Raw genomic sequence first — 27,798 nt, 5'->3', positions numbered from 1 at the left:
GTTTGAGGCTGGTTACAGGAGAAACGCTTGTTTTTCCAGTTGCAGTCTTCTGAAAACACATTGTTGTGGTTAAGACGCATTACAAGACCCATCTAAATTTAGCAAACATTTTCATTCCTTGACCAAGCCCACCCACAATAGTGGATGGAACTTTGTTTTTAGCCACATTCATCTGGGTAATGTAAACCCTTCAGGTTCTGCATAGCCCACTGAGCAAGAAAGCTGAATGCAGAAATGTCAGGAAAATATGTAACCTTTGGACCTAAAGAGGGGTGAGAGATAGGGGTTAACTCAGACTCCACTGACAAATTAAAGTTGGTTTTAAACTGTTTCTCAACTTATCCACATCAGATCTCCTTTGTTTGCTCAGAAAGCAGCTGGAAGAATGACTAATTAGGGGAAACCAGCTTGATGTTTATCTTGAGGTGCTGGACTCAGCAATCCCTATGGTTCCCATCTGAGTGGGAGGTCAGTCCAAGGTGTCATATCTCCCCTCTCTGTTAATAACTTTCAGTGCAGTCATGCTTTCTTAAAGGTTTAAAAAATGTGAAAGCTTAAAGTGGAGCTTGAGTGACTGAAGTTGAATGGAAGCTGCCTTGTTTGGTATATGGCTGCCACAGAGAGAAAAAAAGAGAAAATACGCTTTAAAAATGCTACACATAGTAGATGATCAGTAAATGATGGCTGAATAAATAAACTGTAACCATCGAAATAAAAGGCCAAATCTGTCATTCCAAATCCAATCTGTATGGTGAGATTTCTCTTTCTTTACTGCTTAAATGCAGGGAAGAATGTAAGGAGGGGGAGAAAAAAGGGTGATCTAAGATTAGACAAATCCAGCCAATTGCAATAATTTCTGTAAAAGTTCATAAAAGTATTACATATTATGTTGTGGTATATAGACATTTATTTTATGGCTTCAGGTATTCCCTTGCTAAATAGTTCGAGGAACATAACAATCTGTAATTCTGATCATGTTAACCCAAGAAAAGTTTAGAAAAAGACTCTGGGGTTGTTTTTTTTTCCTCGTATATTTGTTTGAGTTCTTTGTAGATTCTGGATATTAGCCCTTTGCCAGATGGGTAGCTTGCAAAGTAATTTTCCCATTCTGTTGGTTGCTGGTTCACCCTAATGATTGTTTCTTTTGCTATGCAGAAGCTCTAAAGTTTAATTAGATCCCATTTGTCTATTTTGGCTTATGTTGCCATTGCTTTTGGTGTTTCAGCCGTGAAGTCCTTGCCTATGCCTATGACCTGAATGGTAAATTAGTTCAACCATTGTGGAAGACAGTGTGGCCATTCCTCAAGGATCTAGAAATAGAAATACTATTTGACCCAGCAATCCCATTACTGGGTATATACCCAAAGGATTATAAATCATTCTATTATAAAGACACATGCACATGTATGTTCACTGTGGCACTGTTTATAATACTAACCTAAATTCCCATCAAGGATAGACTGAATAAAGAAAATGTGGCACATATAGACCATGGAATACTATACAGCCATAAAAAAGGATGAGGTCATGTCCTTTGCAGGGACATAGATGAAGCTGGAAACCATCATTCTCAGCAAACTGACACAAGAACAGAAAACCAAACACCACATGTTCTCACTCGTAAGTGGGTGTTGAACAATGAAAACACATGGACAAAGGGAGGAGAACATCACACACTGGGGTCTGTCAGAGAGTGGGTGGCTAGGGGAGGGATAGCAGGGAGTGGGAAGATTGGGGAAGGATAACATTAGGAGAAATACCTAATGTAGGTGACGGGAGGATGGATGCAGCAAACCACCATGGCATGTGTGTACCTATGTAACAATCTTGCAAGATCTACACATGTATCCCAGAATTTAAAGTAAAATAAAAAAAGAAAATTAAGAAGACTTTGTGAATGAATTATACCTAACTTGAATTTATGTATCCAAATATTTGTGCAAATTATACATAAAAATTTTTTAAATTTTATTTTTGGCATTTCATTATCAATAAGGAGATGCATTTTGATGGTAGATTAGAAAGCTTTTATACCTTAACATGGAATTTATGTTAAGAAAGAAAGGTATGTAACAAAGTAAATGTGTATTAACCACTTGTGTGTGTATAAGGTGTTTATATGTCTCTACTGTACTGTAGAATTAGAGGTTATAACAATTAGCTAATATTCTAATATATGTACTATAAAGATAAATGATTGTTTAAAACCCCTATTGAAAATTAGACACATTGATTGTTCTGTCTTGTCTGTCCCAGGAGCTCCTAGGTGACTCTAACACAGTCCCCAGTATCCTGTGACCTGCTGGCACTGGGAAATCCCTAGGGAGGACGTTGGAACATCTGGAGACTGGAAAATGGCAACATAAAGGGAGACTCTACCCAGCTTTGAATCTAGGCAATCCTGTTGGAAACAAAAGCAAGTGCTGCCCTCTCCCAGAGAAGTTGATTGTAATCCAGACATTATGCTTAATTTGAACGACCCTTTGCAGCACAAGAATATTCAAGTGTTGGGTGCATATTGATTTCCACTGGAAATTTATTGTATGACTCTTATTATAAGCAGATATGGGACTTGGCAGACCCAGAAGGTAGAGGTCAATATTAGACAGATCAACAAGACAGAAAATCAAGAAGGAAATCCAAGATTTCAATGCAGATCTGGACCAAGCGAACTTAATAGACATTTACAGAACTCTCAACCCCAAATCCACAGAATATACATTCTTCTCAGCACCACATCGTACTTACTCTAAAGTCATCCATATAATTGGAAGTAAATCACTCCTCAGCAAATGCAAAAGAACAGAAATCATAATGAATGGTCTCTCAGACCACAGAGCAATCAAATTAGACCTCAGGATTAAGAAACTAACACGCAGTATTATTTTGCCATCCCTATTCCTTAACACAGTGCTTGACTCCAAGGAAGTGCTCAAGAAAAGTTTGCTGACTGGCACTCGCCTGAAAATCCGAATCTAGTCTCTTGTGCTTTACCTAACACCAAACACAAAAGATAAAAAACCCTGAGTCCCCAAATTCTGAAAGCAGAATCAGGTCCCTTCTGAAGCAGAAGGGAATTGTGGGCAACGGATAAATGTCAGGTGATGGCAGAGAATTCTGCATATACAATAAACTTGAGGAAGAAACTGTCCAAAAATTGATTTTATTAAATTTTATTGTAATTATGACTGATTAGTAAGGATTCACTCATCATTACTGCAGATTTCAAAAACTGTTGTGTACAGTAGGGAGAAATCATTCACTGTGGAATCTTAAATATGATTGTTTTGAATGAATGGTTTAATTAATTAAGCTTATACTTAATAAGTGTATATTATGTATCAGACATCATGGTGTGTATACAAAGATAAGTGACACATGACTGTTTCATAGCCCAGGAGAGAGACCAGCACAAACTACCAATTACAGAAAAGGAATTAAAGAATGGTAAGGATTTTGTTGAAAAAGCCATAGGAGCCACTTTCAGTAGAGAGCAGCAATAATGTCTTTAAAAAGATGAAGAATCATTAGTATCTTTATGTGCACAACTCTTTTTCAGTGGAGAATCTTGTCATGAGATGAATCTAGTATCTTCAGTGCATGAGGACCTGAAAGTAGAGGAAGATTTGAACTGAAAGTATCCGTGAAACAATTTAAGAAATTTTTAGTATTGAGAACTTTCATTCTCTGCCATCTCCAAGACCACATACCTTTTTTATAAATTGCATACCCCCATCTTGTGAGCCAGAGCATGTGAGTGAAATAACAAGAAGAGGACAGAAAAGAAAATCAGGCCAAATACGACTGAATATGACTGTTAGAGCTGTGCAAATTGAATGATGCCGAAGTTCACACACATTCCTCAGCATTTGTATTGTGAATGAAAGCTTTTCTAACTCTTCCTGCTCCTTCTTAATGTCCTTTATGGAGATATTTTTCTTTGTTAACCATCTGTTAATTAACAGAAATGAATTCTTATGTCATAGAGCCTGTGACAACGAAACATAATTGCTCAAGATTGTTCCTTCCTTCCCTTACTGTCTTCTCTTCTCCCCCTCTGTCTGCCCTGTCACTTCTTTCATTAATCTTTGGGTATAACATTACACACAAAAATTATAAGGCATAAACCCTACTCACAGGATGCTCAGCCTAATGGAAAAGTCAGATACATTTAAAACTACACACATACACAGACACACACATACACACACATACATACATATTTAAAAAGCAAGATAGGATAATGGATGGAGGAGAAGCGGTTGCACTGTTTGGGAGATAATTTCAAGGAAGGCTTCCCAGAGGAATCACACCTAAGAAATAAAGAATAATGTGGCTGTAGACAACCTTCAGGATGACTTCCTTCTGGTGTTCACATCCTTGTATAGTCTCTTCCTATGGTGAACCAAGCCATCTAAGTGACCAAAAGAGTACTGCAGAAGTAATGGTATGTGATTTCCAAGGGTAGATCATAAAAGGCATTATAGCTTCTGCCTTGGTGTTGGCAAGATCACTTGTTCTGAGAAAAGGCAGCCTCCATGCTGTGAAAACTGTCAAGTAACCCTATGGATAGGCCCAGGTGGAGAGGCTGCCTGCCAACAGCCAGCCTCAGTTTGCCAGCCAAGGGTCATGTTATCATTTTGGAGATAGATCCTCCAGCCAGCTAAGCCTTCAGATAGCTCCAGCTGGCATCTAACATCAACTCCAAGCCAGAAATGCCTAACTGAGCCACTTTCAAATTCTTGACCTATAGACACCTGAACGATAATAAATGATTATCATTTCTTTAAACTACTAAGTTTGGGAGTAATTTGCTATTCAGTATTTTCATTTTTAAAGGCTAAACAATAATTCATTGTATGTATATACCACATTTTCTTTATCCATTTATTCATAAATGGACATTTAAGTTACTTCCACCTCTTGTAACTTTTTTGAATAATGCTGCAATGAGCAAGAGTATGTAAATACTTCTACAAGATACTGTTTTGAATTCCTTTAAATATATATTCAAAAGTAAGATTGAAGGATCATATCGCAATTTTATTTTTAATTTTTTGAGAAACTTCCAGGCTGTTTTCCATAATGGCTGCACCACTTTACATTCCCACAAAAAGTGCACAGGCATTCCAATTTCTCGACATCTTTGCTAACAATGCTGGGTTTTTTCTGTTTTGTTTTTTGTTTTGTTTTGTTTTTTCAGTTGTCATTCTAATGATTGTGAAGTGATATCTTATCATGATTTTGATTTGTATCTCCCTAATGAATAGTGATGTTGAACATATTTTCATAAGCCTGTTAGCCATTTGTTTATCTTCTTTAGAGAAATATCTATTCAGGTACTTGCCCAGTTTATAATTGGTTATTTGTTTTTTTGTTGTTGTTGAGTTGTAGATCTTTATATATTCTGGATATTAATCCCTTTTCAAATAATGTGATTTGCAAATATTTTCTTCCATTACATAGTTTGCCTTTTCCCTCTGTTGTTTCCTTTGATGCACAAAAGTTTTTAAGTTTCATGTAGTACCATTTGTCTGCTTTTGCTTTTGTTGCTTTTACTTGTGGTGTCATATCCAGTAAGTCACTGCCAAATCAAATATCATGAAGCTTTCCCCTATATTTTCTTCTGGCACAGTTTCACATCTTATGTCAAATCTTTACTCTCATTTCCCATGTCATTTGTTGAAGAGACTGTCCTTTCTGCATTATATAGCCTTGGCACCCTTGTTGAAGATCATTTGACCACATACCAGAGGGTCTATTTCTGGGCTTTCTGTTCTGTTCCATGAGTCTATATGTCTGTCTTTATGCCAATTCTACACTGTTTTAATTACTTGAGCCTTATAACTTGTTTTGAGATCAGGAGTGTGAGGCCTCCAGCTTTTTCTTTCTCAAAATTGCTTTGGCTTTTCAGGGTATTTGTGATTCCATATGAATTTTAGAATATTTTTATTTCTTCGAAAAGTGTCATTGTGATTTTGATAGAGATTGCATTGAATCCGTAGAATACTTTGGGTAGTAATGACATTTTTAACAATATTTTCTTGTAATCCATGAACACAGAATATCTTTACATTTGTTTCTTTTGTTATTTCTTTCAGCAATGTTTTATAGTTTTTAGTGTAAAATATTTTACTTCCTTGGTTAAATTTATTCCTAAGTGTTTTATTCTTTTAATGGTATTATAAGTGGGATTATTTTCTTATTTTTTTTTTTTGCCTTGTTCCATGTATAGAAATGCACTTGATTTTGTGTGTTGATTCTGTATCATGCAACTTTCTTGAATTCATTGATTAATTCTAACAGGTTTTTCTTGTGTGGAATCTTTAGTATTTTCTACCTACAAGATTACACCATTTGTAAATAGAGATAATTTCACTTCTTCCTTTTCAACTCTGATATATTTTATTTATTTTTCTTGGTTAATTGCTCTGACTAAGACTTCCAGTACTATACTGAATAAAAGTGGTGAGAGTGAGCATCTTTGCCTTATTCCTGATTGTAGAGAAAAAGATCATTAGAGAAAAAGATGTTAGTTTTTCACCACTATTATGTTAGCTATGAGAAGTTTATATACGGCACTTACTATGTTGAAGTAATTTTCTTCTATTCCTAGTTTGTCAAGTATTGTTTATCACAAAAGAGTGTTGAGTTTCCTCAAATGCTTTTTCTGTGTCAATTGAAATGATCACATAAGTTTTGTCCTCCATTCTGTTGCTGCAATATATTGCACTGACTGACTTTCATTTGTTGAACCATACCTGCATGGCAGGACTAAATCCCAGTTGGTTATAGTGTAGAATACTTTTAAAGTATTTGCTAGTATTTTGTTGAGGAAATTTGTCCCAATATTCCTCAGGGTTATTGATATGTAGTTTTCTTTTCTTGTAGCATCTATGTCTGATTTTGGTATCAGAGTAACCAAAAAATGAGTTTGGAAGCATTCCCTCCTCTTCAGTTTTTTGAAAGAATTTCAGAAGGACTGGTGTTAATTTTTCTTTAAATGTTTTCTAGAATTCTCCAGTAAAGTCATCTTGTCCTGGGCTTTTCTTTGTTGGGAGATTTTTGAATTACTGATTCAATCTCCCTACTAGTTATAGGTCTGTTCAGGATTTTTACTTTTTTATAATTCTCTTTTGGTAGTTTGTATGGTTCCATAAATATATCCATTTCTTCCAGGTCATCCAATTTTTTGATGTATAATTATTCATAGTATTATATCAGGATCATTTTTAAAAAATTTCAGTGGCATTAGTTGTGATATCTCCTCTTTCATTTCTGATGTTTGTTATTTGATCTTTTGACTAGCAAAGGGTATGTCAATTTTGTTGCTCTTTTCAAAAAACCACACTTAGTTTCTTTGATTTTTATCTCTTGTTTTTATATTATCTATTTTATTTATTTCTACTCTAATATTTATTAGTTCATTTCTTCTGCTAACTTTGGGTTTATTTTGTTCTTTTTCTATTTCTCTGAGGAATATAGTTAAGTTGTTGATTTAAGATCTTTCTCTTTTTTAACATAGGTTTTTATTACTATAGCCTTCCAAAGCTCTTAGTACTGCATTTGCTGCATCCTATAAATTTGGGTATGCTGTGTTTTACTTTTTATTTTTATCAAGATATTTTTGAATTCCCTTGTTATGCCTTCTTTGACCCATTGATTCTTCAACAGTGTTCTTAATTTTCCTGTACTTGTAAATTTCATGACTTACTTCTGCTCTTCATTTTTAGTATTATTTCACTATAGTTGGAAAAGGTATTTGGCATTAATTCAATCTTCTTAAATTTGTTAGGACTGATTTTGTGATCTAACATGTAATCTATTTTGGAGAATGTTCTGTGTGTATTAGGGAAGAATGTATATTGTGTTGCTATTGGGTGCAGTGTTACATATGTGTCTATTAGGTACAATTGGTCTATAATGTTATCCAGATCTTGTCTCCTTCTTAAGCATCTGTCTGGTTGTTCTATCCACAATTGACAATAGAGTATCCTAATATTAATGCATTACCATTTATTTCTCCCTTCAATTCTGTCAATATTTGCTTATATGTTTGGGTGCTCTGATGTTAGATATGTCTGTATTTATCATTGTTATATCTTCTTGGTGAATTGATTTTATATCATTATATAATGTTTTGTCTCATGCAACAATTTTAAACTTAAAGTCTATTTTTTTCTGATGTAAATATGATCACCTTGTTCTCTTAATTACCATTGTCATGGAATATCATTTTTCATCCTTTTGCCAATGTTTATAATGAGTCTCTTGTATACAGTTCATAGTTGCATTTTGTTTCTGTTTTTATCCATTCAGTTTGGGGTATTTAATTTATTTATATTTAAAGTAATTACTGATAGGGAAAGATTTTAAACTGCCATCTTAAACTGCTTTTTGTATAACTTGTTATTTTGTCATTCTTTACCCCCTTACTGCCTTCCTTTGTTTTGCTGATTTTTTGCAGAGACATGCTTGATTTCTTTCTCCTTTTCTGTGTATATCTTCTATAGGTATTTACTTTGTGGTTACCATGGAGATCATATAAAATATTTTATAGTTATAATAATCTATTTAAAACTGGTAACAAATTCAATCAAATACAAAACTCTAGTCATTTATTTCCCCCATAATTTAAAAAATTGTTTTGTATCCATTAACATAATTTTACAGTTATGGGTATTTGTTATGCTTTTATCTTTTAAATTCTATGCCAAAATCAAAAGTGATTTATGAGACTTCTGGTTCCAAAAGGGCACCGTAGAAGTACTGACCTTATTTTGTATTCCCTCACACACACAGAGAAAATTAAAAACAAAAATGTATTGTCAAGATTATCATCACCTAGAAAAAAATGAATATATTAAAATGACCATACTGCCCAAAAAAATATACAGATGCTATTTCTATCAAACTACCAATAACATTCTTTGCAGAATTAGAAATAATTATTTTAAAATTCATATAGAACTTCATACAGAACAAAAAGATCCAAAGAGCTAAGACAATTCTAAGCAAAAAGAAAAAAGATGGAGGCACCATGTTACTCAACTTAAAACTATACTACAAGGCTACAGTAATGAAAACAGCATGGTAGTAGTACAAAAACAAACACATAGACTAATGGAATAAAATAAAGAGCTCGGAAATAAGGCTGCATACCTACAATCATTTAATCTTTGACAAAGCTGAAAAAAACAAGCATGAATAAAAGACTCCTTAGTCAACAAATGGTGCTAGGATAACTAGCTAGCCAAATACAGAAGGTTGAAACTGGATCCCTTCTTACACCATATAGAAAACCATCTCAAGATGCATTAAAACCTTAAATGTAAAACCCAAAACAATACAACTCTGAAAGACAATCTAGGCATACCATTAAGGACATAGGAATGGGCAAAGATTTCATGACCAAAATGTCAAAAGCAATTGCAACAAAAGCAAAAATTGACAAATTGGCTCTAATTAAACTAAAGAGCTTCTCCACAGCAGAAGAAACTATCAACAAATAGTTTGTTCTTCAAATAATATATAATACCTCTAAATTAATTTAATCAAAGAAGTGAAAGTTCTATACAAGGTTAACTATAATGACTCATGAAAGAAATTGAGGAAGACACAATGAAATGGAAAGATATTCCATGTTAATGAATTACAAAAATTAATACAGAATCAATGCAATATCTTTCAAAATATCAATGTCATTCACAGAAATAGAAGAAAACTTTCCTAAAAAGTATATGGAACCACAAAAGAGCACATATAGCCAAAGCAATATACTGATCAAAAAATAACAAAGCTGGAGACATCATGTTACTTGACTTCCACATATGCTACAAAGCTATGGTAAACAAATAAGCATGGTACTAGAATAAATACAGACACATAGACCAATGGAATGGAATAGGTAATCCAGATATAAATTCATAAATTTACGCCAACTTATTTTTCACAGAGCTTCTATAAAAAAGTCAGAAAATAATGCTGATGAAGATGTGGAGAAAGGGGAACACTAGTACATCATTGATGGATATGTAAATTAACATAGTCACTATGGAAAACTGAAGTTTTCTCAAAAAAAAAAATAGAACTACTGTATGATACAGCAATTCTACTACTGGATATATATCTCAAAGAAAAGAAATCAACGTATCAAAGAGATATCTGTACTCCCACATTTATTGCAGCACTATTCATAGTAGCCAAAATATAAAATCAAACTAAGTGTCCATCACTAGATTAATAAAGTAAACATGATATATAGATGTCATAGAATATTATTTAGCCATAAAAAATGAAATACTGTCATTTGCAGCAGTGTAAATGGGATCGGCAGGAATTATGCTAGATAAAATAAGCCAAGCAGAGAAAGACATATATTGCATGTTTTCACTCATATGTGAGAGTTAAGTGGATCGCCTGAAAGCTTTAGTATAGATTGGCGGATACCAAAGGCCAGGAAAGATAGGGGAGATGGGGGAAATGAAGTGTGGTTGATTAATGGGTAGAAACATACAGTTTTATAAACAAGACCTAGTGTTTGATAGATCAGTACAGTAACTACAGTTTATAATAACTTATTCTACATTTTAAAATAGCTAGAAGAAAATAATTCAGATGTTTCTAGCATGCAGACAAATATTTAAGGCAACAAATATCCCAATTTCACTGATTTGATCTTTATAAATTAGATGAACCTATTAAATTGTTAACATGTACCTCTAACGTATACATACCTATTATGAATTAATAAGGGAATAAAATTTTCAAAAGTGATTTATGCACTACCATTATTGTATTACAGGATTCTGTATTTTTTTTTATATATTTACCTTTTCCAGAGATTTTTATTTTTCTCTTATATCTTGATGTTGCTGTCTCACATCTTTCTTTTAACTTTAAGGACTCTAACACTTCTTGCAAGACAGGTCTAGTTTTCATGAACTTCATCAGCTTTTGTTTATCTAGGAAGATAACAAAAGACGGTATTTCTCCTTCATTTTTGAAGAATACTTTTGCCAGTTATAGTATTCTTGTTTGGCAGTTTGGTTTTTTTCAGCACCTTGATTATATAACCCCATTCCCTAATGTTTCGGCTGAGAAATCTAATAATAATTTATGGAGTTTCCTTTTATATGAAAGTCAGTTTTCTCTTTCTGTTTTCAAAATTCTCATTGTCTTTGCCTTTGGACAGTTTGATTATAATGTATCTTGTGGACCTCTTTAGACTGCATATTTGGGAAGCTTACAACCACTATTTCCTCATATAAGCTCACTATTCTCTCTTTTCTCAATGTATAAGTTTTGTTTGTTTATTTGTTTGAGACGGAGTTTCACTTTTGTTACCCAGGCTGGAGTGCAATGGCGCAATCTCCGCTCACCGCAACCTCCACCTCTTGAGTTCAGAAAATTCTCCTGCCTCAGCCTACTGAGTAGCTGGGATTACAGGCACGCGCCACCACGCCCAGCTAATTTTCTGTATTTTTAGTAGAGACGGGGTTTCACCATGTTGACCAGGATGGTCTCGATCTCTTCACCTCGTGATCCACCCGCCTCGGCCTCCCAAAGTGCTGGGATTACAGGCATGAGCCACCGTGCCCGGCCCTCAATGTATAAGTTTTATATTGCAATACTGGACCACTTGATAGTGTCCCACAAGTCCCTTTGCTTTTTCTCCTTTCTGCTTTTTTTTTTTTTTTTTTTTTTTTTTTTTTTTTTTTTTTTTTTTTTTTGTGTGTGTGTGTGTGTGTGTGTGTGTGCTTTTGGCTTAATAATTTCAAAGTAACTGTCTTTGAGTTTGCTGATTCTTTCTTCTACTTGATTAAGTTTTCTGTTGGACCTCACGAGTGAATTTTTAAATTCCGTTATTGTATCCTTTAGCTTCAGAATTTCTGTTTGCTTCTATAGTTTCTATCTCTTGATTAATATTCTCATTTTGTTAATGCATCATTTTCATGATTTTGTTTGGCTGCCTATATGCATTCTTATACAGCTCATAGAGGTTCCTTAAGATATTATTTTACATTGCTTTTAAAGAATTCATATACCTTTGTTTCTTTTTGAGCAGTTTCTAGAGATTCATTTTGTTCCTTTGATTGAGCCATGTTTTCCCGTTTCTTCATATGCTTTGTTGTGGTTGTTGTTGTTGTTGTTGTTGTTGTTGCTGCTGCTGCTGCTGCTGCTGGGATTTGGGCATTCGAAAACAGACACCTCTCTCATTCTTTATAGACTGTTTTTGTACAGAGGAAGATACCAATCAGCCTGGCTAGAGATGCTAGATTCCTCTCAACCATTTTCAGGAATGTATTTTCTCTGAGCTTGTGCATTTACTTTCCTAATTAGAGAGGTTTTCTGGTTTCTTTTTTAGACGCCCATATCTTTTTTTCCCATGGTATCTGTCTGTGTACTGCAGGTTTGTGAAATGTAGCAAAAAGCTGCCTAGCTCTCCTTTATTTTTTCCTCAGTGGCTCTCAGACATCTAAAGTATGCCAGTTCCCTGTCAACACTCTTGAGTCAGATGAGACAGAAACCAGTCCCTCAGGCAGCCCCTAAAAAGCTGAAACATTGGACTACATTTCAGTCTTCTCTTTCCTGAGACAGAAGCCACAATTTGGACATTCTTTTTTTCCTGATTACACTAAGCACTTAGCTGTGCTCGCTTGGAAGAAAGGGTTATCATGGGTGAAATGCAATGGCTTTTATTATCCATTTAAATGCAGCTATTCTTGGCTTTATGCTTGCTTGGGGTACTGTGACTTCTTAACTGATTTCTGGAGTTCTCATAAAGAACTTTTGGACTATATATTGTTGTCAGGGTCTGTGGGGAGAAATGAGGGCTGGGGCATTTTATTCTGCCATCTTGCTCTGACATAGAGCTTTTAGATAAACTCTATTTAAATATGGGTTGGCAGAGCATGCTGTGCCAATTTAGCCCCACCTTCATTCCTCCTCTTGTCTTATATATATAGCCTCAAATGATATAGAATTTTCTTACAGGCTCTTACAGACATATTATAGCCATGTTTTTTAGTCTTTTAAAATGCAATATCAACTATTTGCAGGAAGCCCTACTAGGTGGGCTCCTCTCTTTTTATGGGTGAAGGGACTCACTGCTTCATGAATGAGCTATTCTATTGATGGCAGTTATAGTCTTCAGAAAATAAATTTTTATTTTTTCTTCTTTATTGAGCTGTAATCTACTTTCTTTATAGTTTCTACTCATTGCTCCTAGTTCTACCCTTAGTAGAAATGAGAATCAAGCTTATTTGAGATTTTATTTTTATTTTTAATTACACAAGGCAGTCTTCTATGGATGGCTATAATACCTCACCATACCCTGGTCTGCTTCTGTATTAATATCCATAAACTCTTCTGCCATATGGATTCAAGGCCTTCTCTCCATTCTTTTGCCCTCCACTGAGTCAAATTTGTTCCTGTTCTTAAAAAAATATATATTTTTTTACAAAGGAATCCCTGAACTAAACCCAAGATTCCAGATGATGTGTGACTAGTGCAAAGTGGAAAGGAACAATTACTGCCTGAAATTAACTCATTGTACTCCTGATGATGGGATCTTTACTTATTTTTTATTATTTTTAAGCAGTTTGTTCAAGTTAAGCTTCTGCTTTTTAAAAAAAAATCCCTAATATATTTTTTCACACACAATTATGCCAGTTCAAGTCTTCCTCATCCTATACTTATAAAAGAAGTACCACAATTTTCAAATCCAGAGTCCTAAATGAGGAATGTAATTAACATAGAAAGCAGGAGGTTTAAAGAAAAAAAGAGAAGATTCAAAAAAGTATAATTGGGTATGACAAAGATGACATTTCAGCCAATCCCACAGAAATACAAAGGATCTTCATAGACTATTATAAACACCTCTAGGCACAAAAATTAGAAAATCTAGAGGAAATGGATGCATTTCTAGAAACACAACCTCCTAAGATTGAATCAGGAAGAAACTGAAAACCTGAACAGGCCTATAGGAAGTTTGGAAATTGAATCAGTAATTTAAAAACCTACCAATCAGAAAGAGCCCTGAACCAGATGGATTTACAGCTGAATTCTACCAGATGTACAAAAAACTGATACTAATCCTATTGAAACTGTTCCAAAAAATCAAGGAAGAGGAGTTCCTCTCTAACTCGTTTTATGAAACCAGCATCTTCTTGATACCACCAGTTGGCAGAGACACAATGAAAAAAGAAAATGTAAGGCCAATATTCCTGATGAAAATAGATGTAAAAATCCTCAACAAAATACTAGCAAGCTAAATCCAGTAGCACATCAAAAAGCTAATTCACCATGATCAAATAGGCTTTATTTCTGGGACACAAACTTGGTTCAATAGATACAAATCCATAAATGTGATTCAGCACAAAAAGCTCATTAAAAACAGAAACCATAAGATCATCTCAATAGATACAGGAAAAGCCTTTTTAAAAATCTAACTTTCCTTCATGATCAAAACCTTCAACAGATTAGGCACTGAAGGAACATACTTCAAAATAATAAGAGCCATCTATGACAAAGTCCAACATCACACTGACTGAGCAAAATCTGGAAACATTCTCCTTGAGAAGTGGAACAAGACAAAGATGCCTACTCTTACCACTCCTATTCAACATAGTACTGGAAGTCCTAGCCAGGGGAATCAGGCAAAGGAAAGAAATAAAAGGCATCTGAGGAGGAATAGATGAAGCCAAAATATCCCTCTTTGCTGATGGTATGATTCTATACCTAGAAAACCCTAAAGACTCTGCTAAAAGCCTCCTGGACCTGATAAATGAATTGAGTAAACTTTCAGGATACAAAATCAATGTACCAAAATCAGTAGCATTTTTATACACCAATAGTGTTCTGAGACCCAAATCAAGAAAACAATCCCCTTTATAATAGCTAAGAGGAAAATGGAATCCATCAAGGAATCCATCTAACGAAGGAAGTAAAAACCTCTACAAGGAGAACTGCAAAACACTTCTGAAAGAAAGAAGTGACAAATATAAACAGAAAAATATTTCATGCTCATGGATTGAAAGAATCAATATAATTAAAATGGCCACACTGTCTAAAGCAATTTACAGATTCAGCACTATTTCTATCAAAATACCAATGTCATTTTTCACAGATTAGAAAAATCAACTATAAGTTTATTTATAACCAAAATGGAGCCCAAATAGCCAAAACAATTGTAAGCAAAAAGAACAAAGCTGGAGACATCACATTGTCCGACTGCAAGCTATATTAGAAGCCTAGGGTAATCAAAACAGTATGGTCCAGACACAAAAACAGGCACATAGACCAGTGGAGAGAATAGAGAACCCAGAAGTAAACTCACAGACCTACAACCATCTGATCTTTGACAAAATCAACAAAAATAAGCAATGGGGAAAGGACTTACTATTCAATAAATGGTACTGGGATAACTTGCTAGACATATGCAGAAGAAGAAAACTGGACTTCTACCTCTGACTATATGAAAATTAATTCAAAATGGATTCAAGCATTAAATCTAAACCCTCACACTATGAAAGTCATAGAAGAAAACCTAGGAAATATAGTTCTCGACATTGGCTTTGGCAAAGAATTTATGTCTAAGTTTCCAAAAGCAATTGCAACAAAAACAAAAGTTGACAAATGGAACCAAATTAAACTACAGAGCTTCTGTACAGCAATAGAAATTACCAACAGAGTAAACAGACAACCTAGAGAATAGGAGAAAATATTTGCAAACTATGGATCTGGCAAAGATCTAATATCCACAATCTACAAAAAACTTAAAGCGACAAGGTAAAAACAAACAATCAAATTACAAACTGGGCAAAGAACATGAACAGACATTTCTCAAAAGAAGACATACAAGTAAAGGCCAGGCATGGTGACTCATACCTGCAATCCCAGCACTTTGAGAAGCTGAGGCACACAGATCATGAGGTCAAGAGTTTGAGACCAACCTGGCCAACATGGTGAAGTCCCGTCTCTACTAACGATACAAAAAATTAGCCAGCACGGTGGCACACACCCAGCTACTCAGGAAGCTGAGGCAGGAGGATCACTTGAACCTAGGAGATGGAGGTTGCAGTGAGCCAAGATTGTGCCATTGCACCCCAGCCTGGGAGACAGGGCAAGACTCTGTCTCAAAAAAAAAAAAAAAAAAAAAAAAAAAAAGAAAAGAAAACACATACAAGTGGCCAACAAATATATGAAAAAATGCTCAATGTCACTAGTCATCAGAGAGATGCAAATAAGATTACAATTAGATACTATCTCACATTGGTTAGAATGGCAATTATTAAAAAGTGAAACAACAATAGATGTTGGTGAGGCTGCAAAGAAAAGGGAAAGTTTATATTCCATTGGTGAGTATGCAAACTAGTTCAGCCACTGCAGAAAGCAGTTGGAAAATCTCTCAAAAAGAACTTAAAAATAAAACCTTTGTTCATGTGTGAGTATATATATCCAAAGGAACATAATTCATTCTATCATAAAGACACATGCACCCCTATGTTTGTTGCAGCACTATACACAATAGCAAGGACATGGAGTCAACCTACGTGACTATCAACAGTGGACTGGATAAAGCAAATGTGGTATATATACATCATGGAATACTATGCAGCCATAAAAAAGAACAAAATCATGCCCCTTGTGCAATATAGATAAAGCTAGAGATCATTATAAAATATGCATAAAGCTGGAGACCATTCATTATTCTAAGTGATCTAAAGCAAAAATGGAGAGTCAAATACCATAATTTTTCATTTATAAATGGGAGCTAAACATTGAATACACATGATCATAAAGATGGGAACAATAGACACTGGGGTCCACCAGGCAGGGGAGAAAGGGAGTGGGGCCTGAGCTGAAGAACCACCTGTTAGGCACTATGCTTATGGCCTGGGTGATGGGATAATTAGGACTCAAAGCCTCAGTGTCACACAATTTACCCATGTAACAAACCTCCATGTGTACCTGTTAATCTATAGTAAAAGTTGACATTTTAAAGAAGAAAGTAAGTCTAATGTTTCAGTGATACCAACTGTACTATGATATGTAATCTTCCTAATATACCTTTCCTTCTACTTTTTCCTTGCGTTTTTCTTAATATCACAATCAGGACTGTTGGTTTAATTGCTATTGTGTAATTATTTGTCTAATGCTATTTCTACTTGGCTGTAACTTTCATAAGGAAAGAAATTATATTTTGTTTCCTGATAAAATTGGCGTTTAGGATAGTTCCTTACTATTACTGATGGCCAATATGTATTTAGTAAATAAATGATAATGCTCCCTCCATTTTTCTTTGAAGGCCATCCAAGGTGTTTGGGTCTTCTAGGAAGCTGACACTGAGATGAAGTTATGAGAATAAGTAGTTTATTGGGGGGATATGCATGTAAAATATAAGAAACATAAGAAAGAAGTAGAATTGCACAGGGAGAGCTTCTGATAGTAAGGCCAGTCTTTCAAAGCCTTGTCACACCCAGTGAGGAGCTCTAGAGGGAATACCACTCATTAGAGGAGTCCTGTGTTCAAAGGGAATGTCTAGGTTCCAGAACCCTAAATTCTTGAAAGCCATGAATGTGGTTTGATAGTCTTTACTGATACAAAATAATTATTAAATAAATAGCAGTTCTATAGGACTTTTATACCCTTCCCCCTACCCAGAAAGGAATTATGTGATTATAGGGAGAAATTTCAGGTAGGATATTTATTAGAACTCCTCATTTTGAGGTAACAGAAACCAAATATAGCTGGAGTAAGAATAAAAGGTAGAAGGAGATATTTTCTAAGGATAAAGAGATGCTTTACACATCCTGAAAGAAACATGAAATCAGGCTTCCTAGATTCTACAGATCCTCTGGAACCCAGAATAAATGGACCATTGGAGATGAGATAGAAATGAATGTTATAGTGCCTGTATTCCTGGAGATTTTTTTTATACTTTAAGTTCTGGGGTACATGTGCAGATCCTGCAGGATTGTTACAGAGGCATACACATGCCATGGTGGTTTGCTGCTTCCATACCCCCATCACCTACATTAGGTGTTTCTCCTAATGTTATTCCTCCCCAATCTCCCCATCCCCAAGAGCTTCTGCACAGCAAAAGAAACAATCATTAGAGTGAACTGGCAACCAACAGAATGGGAAAAAATTTTGCAAGCTACCCATCTGACAAAGGGCTAATATCCAGAATCTACAAAGAACTAAAAGAAATTTACAAGAAAAAAACAAGCCCATCAAAAAGTGGGTGAAGGATATGAACAGGCACTTTTCAAAGAAGACATTTATGCAGCCAACAAACATATGAAAAAATGCTCATCATCACTGGTCATTAGAGAAGTCCAATTCAAAACCATGATGAGCTGCTACCATCTCATGCCAGTTAGAATGGCAATCATTAAAACATCTGGACACAACAGATGCTGGAGAGGATGTGGAGAAATAGGAATACTTTTACACTGTTGGTGGGAGTGTAAATTAGTTCAACCATTGTGGAAGACAGTGTAGCCATTACTCAAGGATCTATAAATAGAAATACTATTTGACCCAGCAGTCCCATTACTGGGTATATACCCAAAGGATTATAAATCTTTCTGTTATAAAGACAAATGCATGTGTATGTTCATTGTGTCACTGTTTACAATAGCAAAGACTTGGAACCAACCCAAATGCTCATCAAGGATAGACTGGATAAAGAAAATGTGGCACATATAGACCATGGAATACTATAAAGCCATAAAAAGGATGAGTTCATGTCCTTTGCAGGGACATGGATGAAGCTGGAAACTATCATTCTCAGCAAACTGACACAAGAACAGAAAATCAAACACCACATGTTCTCACTCATAAGTGGGTGTTGAACAATGAAAACACAGGGACAAAGGGAGGAGAACATCACACACTGAGGTCTGTCAGGGGTGGGTGGCTAGGGTAGGGATAGCAGGGGGTGAGGTGATTGGGGAGGGATAACATTAGGAGAAATACCTAATGTAGGTGACAGGGGGATGGATGCAGCAAACCACCATGGCATATGTATATCTATGTAACAATCCTGGAGATTTTAAAGAAGCCTAATCATGTGGTTTAGTTACTCCCTTAAAGGCAAAACGTTCTCTTAAGGCCCCTTCCAGCTCAAAACCATAATAAGATATCATCTTGCACCAGTCTGAATGGCTATCACTAAAAAGTCAAAAAATAACAGATGTTGGCAAGGCTGTGGAGAAAAGGGAACAATTATATACTGTTGGTGGGAATTTAAATAAGTTCGGTCACCATGAAAAGCAGTTTGTAGACTTCTCAAAAAATTAAAATTACAACTACTATTCAACTTAGCAATCCCATGACTAGGTATATAACCAAAAGAAAATAAATCGTTCTACCAAAAAATATATATGCACTCATATGTTCGTTACAGCACTATTTAGACATGGCATTAACCTAGGTGTCAATCAATGGTATATTGGATGAAGAAAGTATGCTACATATACACCATGAAGTACTATGTAGCCATTTAAAAAATGATATTTTGTCATTTGCAGCAACATGGGTATGGCTGGAGACCATTATCCTAAGCTAATTAATGTAAAAACAGAGAACCAAATGCCACATGTTCTCACTTATAACTGAGAGGTAAACATTGGGTACACCTGGGCATAAAGTTGGGAACAAAGACACTAGGAACTACTAGAGTAGGGAGAGGGTGAAGAGGGCAAGGGCTGAAAAACCACCTATTGGGTACTGTGCTCACTACTTGGGTGACAGCATCATTCATAACCCAAACCTTAGCTTGCTGCAATATACCTGTCACAAACCTACACGTGTACCCTCTGAATCTAAAATAAAACTTGAAAAAAAAAGCAATAAAAAATTTTTATGCATATAGATTTAAAACTAAAATTCACTCCATGACCCTAACAAATACTTCAGCTTTGTGGGTCTTGGTGTCTATAGTTTGTTTATTCTTTCACATGTTCATTCATTGTTTCATTTAACAAACATATCTTGAATGTCTTTACTGTGTGAGATTCCATGCTAGGTTTTGGAGGGACAGAAGTAAATCACACAGTCTCTCCCCTTAAGACATTCATACATTGTGAAGATGATCACAGAAAAAATTACAATAGACTGAAAAGTACTACAATGAAACTATACGGTGGTAGTGAGGAAGTTCAGAGGACCTGGTAGCAAAGAGCAACGGGAAGGTTTCAAAATCCTAACCTCTGGGATTCTGGGTAGAAGTGTTCTGCCATCTACCTCAGATCCAAAGTACTATATTCATCAGGGGATACTTCTTCTCTGAAGTGTTAATTTTTCATGTTATATTTTCTGCTTCAGGGAAAGTTAAAAATGTGGTGTATTTGGTTTTCAATGGATTCAATAACAAATTATTGAAAACTTAATGGCTTAAAAACCACACCCTTTATTCCCTTGCAGTTTCAGTAGGTCAGAAGTCCAGCATAGCATGGCTGGATTCTCTACTTAGGGTACCACAGGAGTAAAATCAAGGTGTCAGCCAGGGCTGTGGTTCTCAGCCTCTCCAGGGCCAGAATTCTCTTTGAGGCTCATTGGCTGTTGACAGAATTTAGTTCCTGTGTTGTAGAATTGAAGTCTCTATGTCTGTGAAACATGGTTTCCTTCATCTTCAAGCTAAAAACAGCAGATAGAATGCTTCTCGTGTTTTTAATATCACAGATTTCCTGCTCTGCTGTAAAAGAATCATTCAATCTCTCTATCTTAATGTCCACTGATTAGTGACCTTATTTAAACCTGAAAAGTCTCTTTTCCCACATAATGTTAACATTTGCATGAGTGTAACATGAGATAGAGAAAAGGTCATGGGGGCCCAAATTCTGCCTATAACACTTGACATACTAACATTGTTCTTCTCTCTTTGCTCTTTCATTTTTGAATCACCACAGAAAACGATCAGGGTCCTGGAGAGAGGAGATACTAACCCCAAGGCAATGCTGAAAGAAATGAAGATTTCTCTGCATTAGACAAGAAAATTAAAGCCACTTACACCCAATTTATAGTTTGCTTTTATTAAAGTTTCCCTCCATGTATTTGGGTAGTCAGTTGAAGGTATAGGTTGGGGACTGAGATGGTTGACATTTATTGAGCACTTACCATGAGTCAGGCACCTCAAATCATGTGATTCTTAGAATACGCTTATAAAGTAGGATTATCACTGTGGTTATTTGACCATTAAAACAATGAAGATCCAAAGAGTTTACATGGCTTGTTCAAGATTGTAAGCTAGGACAGAAAACTTTGGGATATAAACTGAAGTCTACTTGGCTTGAGAGCCAAAGTTTCTGACCACTACCCAGTGCTGTCTCCTGGTAATCAGAAAGGAACATTTTTTATGTGAAAACTAGGAGAAAAAGAAAGAAGACGAAAGGGAGAGGAGAAGGAAATATTTATGTGTCAAACATATTCACGAGTACTATCTCATTGGATCTTCAGAAATGTTCTATTTGGTAATATCTTCTCCATTTATTGAGGAGAAAATTGATACTCAGTAAGGTTAAGTACTTTTGCCAAGATCTTGGAATTTGTAAGTGGTAAAGCCAAAGAACTGTGTGCAAACCCAAAGTCTACTGTCCTTCCAGTCTACTCTACCAGCTTAACAAGTGACACCCCTCTTCCAAAGTAAAAAGCAAATGTTCTGCCTACCAAGAGGAGGAAATAAAATGCAAAGAAGCATTCTGTATAATAAGCATTCTATACTGAGCCAGGATGTTAATAGCAACTGTGAGGTTCTGGATACGCCTATGGAGTCAGGCACAAGTGTGCAGCTAAATGTGCCCAGTCTCCTCAAGAAATGAGTACTGAGGCCAGCACACCTGGGCCTGTGTCAGCTAGGGCCATGCCAGGTAATGCCTCTTCTTCCCAGGAGCACATCCTGGTTCAGCCAGGATGCCATATGTGTCTCCGATTAATTTGAAGATGAAAAATTATGGCTTGAAGATGTTTTAGCTCCAAATACCAAGAAATGATGGTATTAACCTGTGAAATAATTTCAGCTTCTCCTATGAAATAACATAACTCAAATGGTGCTTTTGGTTCCAGGCCTCTGGTTTGGCATGGTTCATCTGGTCTGAAAATGTTCTGCCAAATGAGAATTCATGCCACTGCCTTGACAGGAGTCACCTTTGGGGTCAGAAAATGGCAGGCTATTGTCTGCTCCAGTTAGAGATCCTGGCTTGCCTTTCTTTCTAAACAAACCCTGGCCTTTGGAACCTTTCCTGCAGAGAGTTTTCTTTTGCCTTCACTTTGTGCCTCCATATGAATATGCTTGAACAATTTTTTCTCCCATGTCTCTTAAACTTGTTCACTATTTTGAAGTGTTCAATCTAACCTTCCCATAGACTTGTATACAGAGAAGGCTCATGTCATTCATTTGACAAATATTGAGTGTCTACTGCATGCCAGGAACTATGCTAGCTACCTTGAGTACTATGTAAACAAGATCAATGAAGTTTTTATCTCAAAGATCTTGAAATCCAGTGAGAGGAGACAGGAAATAGTGAAGCAAATACATAAATGGACAAAATAATTAGATTGTAAAAAAAATGCTTAGAGAGATATAAGCCAAGTTATGAGATACCAAATATCCAGCAAAGGCAACTTTAGGTAAAAGGCCAGGAAAGACCTCTCTGAGAGGGTAACATTTGAGCTGAGAGACAAAAGGGAACGAAGAGCTGAAGTCACAAAATTATATGTTCCCTAGTAGCCTAGTGGTTAGCATAAAAAATTACATGTAGAGATACAACACATGCAACAGCCCTGAGGTGGGAAACAACTTTGTGCATTTGAGCAAGTTCCAGGAGGATAATGAACAAAGAAACAAGATGGTATAAGATAAAGTTGGAAAGGTATGGGGACTCCAAATCATCCGAAGTCCTGTAGCAATGATATATATTATTTTAGTCAATCCTTGCACAAACTTGGTAAGTACAGTTGTCCCTTGGTACCCCTGGGAGACTGGTTCCAGGACAGCAGCCCCCTCTCCTGGCAAATACCAAAATCCAACAATGCCAAAATCTCTTATATTAAATAATGTAGTACTGTATATAACTTATGCACATCTTCCTTTATGCTTTAACTCTCTAGATTACTTATAATGCCTAGTACAATGCAAATGCTATGGTTAATCGTTAAACTATATTGTTTTTAATTTGTATATTTTATACTTTTTTCCCCAAATATTTTCAATCTGTGATTGGTAAAACACACAGATAAGGAATTCACGGATACACAGGGTCAATTGTATTAATATGTCTTTTCTTTCAATGAAGAGACAGAGGTGTAGGGAATTTAACCAATGCAATAATGAATTTTCTCCAAAGACCAAGAAGACCTGGGGTGTTGCAGAACTACTATCATCCTACAAAAATTTCCAAATTGACATTCTTTAAATAAAATTTTTCTCCAGGCTCTTGGATTGACTGGGCCTAGAAACACCCCAACATTTGTTGAAAAGTATGAAATTTTGCAGTCTTTCAAAAGAGACACCTTTAGAACAGTGACCTAAGGATAAGTTTATATGATTTCTTCTCCCTAAAGGTGGTCACTTAAAACAGTTAATACAAGTTGGGACAAAGGGAGAAGGTGCCATTGGGTCTGTCTTTGTGTAGTGGCAGGCAAGTACTTCAGGAGTGACCCAGGATCATGTGGACACTTTGTGCTTTGTGGGAGTGCTTTTGTGAATCCTTCAGAATTCTCCTGTTGGGACCTTTCTCACTCCCAGAGATGCACTCTTCACCTGCTCTCTCATTATTTCTCTGTTAAGGGAAAGGTCCTCTCAGTCACCTATGTACTGATGATTTTTAAAAACTGCTCAGCCTCAGTATCCCACCCATTTCTAGTTCCATGTCTCTTACTCCCTTCCACAGTGATTCTCTACACATTTTTGTTGGCAACATACTTTGACATAACTCTAAAGACACACGAAGGGATTAAAAGATCAATACTGATTTTAAAATAAGTTTTATAAGTTGAAAAAAGAAATTTACCCAATTAAAACACCACTCACTTATTTCCCTTAAGTTTTATGTCACTATGTGAGTAGAAGTAGTCACTGCCCTGACCTCTCTTGCTTCTGTTGTTGAATGAGCTGAACTAAGTAGGATACAATAAAGTCAGGGCTTTTTCAACTTCTGCTGGCCTCAAGCTATTCTGCCAGATCTCTATTCTCTGTCCTCTCAGACCAATTTGATAGCTTTTCTGGCCATATCTGAATAATAGCAGAATAAAATTATTTTGACATATTAAAAATAAATCTAAAACAAAATCCAATCTCTCATCCAATTTTAGGTTCCTCTCTTTCTTAGTATGCCATGACCCAATAATTTTACAGATTAGCAGTTAAAAAGTTGACAAAGCTCAATTCTTCACTGTTCCAACATGCTATTCTCCATCTTCTTCCCTCCCCTCACTGTGTTACTCTTAGTAACACCAGGTTGGGACAGTGAAAAAAGATGGAGAGGCAAAGAGGAGAAAGGTTTCATCCATGGAAAGTGCTGCGGTTATCCAGTACCAGTGTGCTCTGTGGCTATTTTCTGCTCTATGGGATTGTTTTTGTGGGTCCTTCAGAGTTCTGCTAGGACCCATCCTAGCCCCAGAGATGCACTGTTAACCTACTCTCTCAGTATTTCCCTCTCAGCTCCTGCTCCAATGGTACATTCCATAGTCTCATTTCTTTGCTGCCTTTTGGCAAGTCCTGAGATATGTCTACCTTCTCTCTCCAAATAGGAGGTTCTTCTCAGCCATTGCCTTTAACCACAACTCCAAGATAGGAAAAAGTCTCATGTGACATCTTATTGACTTAAATACTTAAGAGGATAATATTTCTTGCATCCCAGTTAAGTCCCCCATTTTTACACAAGTATTATACCTTTTACTCCATCTTTCCCTCATTCAGTGGCTACCTGCTGTCTATCATGTTGTAGGCACTCTTGTTTTGACACTTTCTCTAACAGACATAATCATGTAAGCCTCTGTTAGAGCTAAATAAATTTTACACATTAATCCAGGTCTGGTAGCATACTCTTTGAAGTTTTGATACACTCCTGCCTTCCTGTACATTTCCACTTGGATATCTCTTATCATTTCAAAATTAATATTTTCAAAGTAAAATAACATTCTTCTCTTCAAAATGGCTTCTTGTCAATAGGTAAGATATTCTTGCAGGCACTTATGATCAAAAACTTGGGGTCAACTTTGTGAGCCTTTTGCTATCTGTTGAGCCCAGTTGGTCATCACCCCCTTTCATACTTCTGGGGATTTTCTCCTTTAGGCCTCACATTACCTTACTCGGAATCTGCAGAGTCAGGTAACGTGAGGCCTAAAGGAGAGGCTAGAGTAAGGCTGCAGTAATCTTTTAATGAGCTCCGGAATATGGGATTTTCTTCCTCTAAGCCAGACTGAATATAGCTGACAAATCTTGCTTAAATCCTACTTTCGTAGTGATGTTCTAATTTTACTGCTCAAAAGCCTCTCTGTTTCCCTACTGATGCCTGAGAAAATTTGTAGACTCTTACCTATCTCTTAACACTTTAACCTTTTTTCTTGCTTTTCCATACCGTGCAACTGATATTATAAACTAGAACATTGTTCTATGAATACATATTTTGATGTGACCATTTTGATTCTGGGACATTATATTGTAAACATTAAGCCATTGAACTGTTAGTTTTTGCTGTTGCCTGTATGCTCAATTATCTATCCTCCCTCAATGAGCTTCACCTCATCTTGACCTTAATACATCCTGAATATATCCATGACCCCTGGAGCGGGGGTGAAGATTGGGGTGAGGGAAAGGAAGGGCTGAGGTACTGGGAAAAATCAGACTCTGAGAAAGAATAGAGCTCAAAGGCAGGGAAAGGAGCAGAAATAAGGTGAAACTTAGGGATGGGAAAAGGAAGGGGGATGTATATAACATTTTGTGGTTGAAAAATGTTTTACATTTGACTCAGTATGTAAAAATGTCTGCACTAAATTTTATTCATTCCCTCCTGGACACATAAAGTTTACGATACTTCTAAGCCTTTGCTGTTCCTTGAGTGCCCTCTATTTGTGTACAGGTCCACAAATATTTACTGAGTGTCTCCCCCTGTCATAGTAGTTACAGTGATAGAGGTGAGTAAAACATGAGGGAAAATCCTTTCCTGAAGGATCTCACAGGCTAGCGGGTAGACAGGTTGGTTATTAGGTTTAATATGAAAAATGGCTTCGAATTGTGGGAGCACCAAAGTGACACAGCCATGTTGGTGGCTGATTTCATCGGTTACTCATTTTTCCCTAAGCACTCCCTCCTCCCGGTAGAAAGGTCAGACAGAATTTTCTTACCTATGCTGTGAAGAGGTGCAGGTTAGGCCTTGGGACATCTCCAAAAGAGTTTAGATTCTCCAGCTCAACCTGCACAGAAAGGAAGTAGATTTAAAGTAAACAGACTAGTAAGTTATATTACATGGAATTACAATACCTATACTATATACACTTGCCTCACAATTTTATTTCTACAGTGCCAGTTTTCATCCTTGAAACTATGACACCTTATTGGGGGAAATCAAGGCAGAGAGGGTAAATGATTTGCTTCATGGTTTCAGACAAAGTAAACCTCCTAGCTAAGTTTATAAAACTTAAACAGTCTCTTGCAAGCTTTGGCTTTAGAGCCTTCCTAGCTATGAGCTTTCTTATTTAAGACCTGTCAATACTGCCTATGATTCAGTTGTAAATTTCCTGCCACACCTTATTTCATCATTACTGGTGAATGTTGTTGTTGTCGTAGTTAAACTGCCTTAAGTTTACACTTAATTTATACTCAATGCAAAGACGTATGTATCATACTACGGCACAGGAAGCAAACTGTTCGGACTCATGGAGTTGGATATTCCCTTTCACTTAGATAGTATGCCAAGGTTTATAAAGAACTTTCTTAAAGTATTGACTTCTAAATGAGGTAGATAATTGTATAGAGATGTGGGGCAGACGGCTAAAAAGAAAATTCCAGATGTTCATGCTGCTTGTTTATGTTGATAAATAATTGTTTCTAAATTCATAGCTTTGGGTCGGGTGCAGTGGCTCATGCCTATAAACCTAGTACTTTGGAAGGCCAAGAAGGGCAGATTGGACTGCTAAGTTAAGGAGTTCAAGACCAGCCTGGGCAATATGGCAAAACCGCATTTCTACTAAAAATACCAAAATTAGTCGGGCATGGTGGTACATGCCTGTAGTCCCAGCTACTCAGGAGGCTGATGCAGAATAACTTGAACCCAGGAAGTCAAGGCCGCAGTGAGCTGAGATTGCACCACTTCACTCCAGTCTGGTGACAGAGCAAGACTGTTTCAAAAAATATTTATTTTTTAATTTAAAAAAATTCATAGCTTTAAGCAGTCTATTGCAAATTCCATTTGATTTACAAGTAAAGTAGATCCTGCTGCTATTGCCCTGCTCTCTGGGAGAAAGTAATGGAGCTCATTCTACTTTCCCACTGGATAAACTTCTCAAGTCCAGATAGTATATGGGAGAGTGAGAGCCTTGTTCTGAAAAGCTGCTTGGTAACCAGTGACCTAACATAAATATATTTTAATTGTTAAGGTAAAGAATGTCTGTGTGAGAGTTTGTCATTTCTGCTCCACAAAATTCAAATGTTTAAGTGTAATTTATTTTCCCAAATATAGCATAAGCTCTTGGGGACAGATATTTTGTCTTCTAGTGCTTAGCCAATGAATACCTATTGATTGATTGATAGCATCAATTTTTGAATTATATTTATCCCTTTTCACAATG

The 27,798-nt window shown here is 36.1% G+C and overlaps 1 protein-coding gene across 5 annotated transcripts in view; it reads right to left on the bottom strand.

The window, feature by feature from the left end:
- Positions 1-27,798, bottom strand: part of METTL15 (methyltransferase 15, mitochondrial 12S rRNA N4-cytidine) — a 400,694-nt gene that overhangs the window by 153,752 nt on the left and 219,144 nt on the right. For 3 of the 5 annotated variants that reach the window (XR_012518125.1, XR_012518126.1, XR_012518124.1), the window contains exon 10: positions 26,356-26,424. The gene's annotated coding sequence lies outside the window, so the exon portion shown is untranslated. Of the gene's footprint in view, positions 1-1,960; positions 10,965-11,668; positions 26,425-27,798 lie in introns of those variants that run through there. The other 2 variants (XR_012518128.1, XR_012518127.1) reach the window with 2 other exon arrangements.

This window comes from Saimiri boliviensis, chromosome 6 (genome assembly GCF_048565385.1).
Source record: "Saimiri boliviensis isolate mSaiBol1 chromosome 6, mSaiBol1.pri, whole genome shotgun sequence".
In the NCBI taxonomy this organism is placed as follows: domain Eukaryota; kingdom Metazoa; phylum Chordata; class Mammalia; order Primates; family Cebidae; genus Saimiri; species Saimiri boliviensis.
This window is presented reverse-complemented; position numbering and strand designations above follow the sequence as displayed.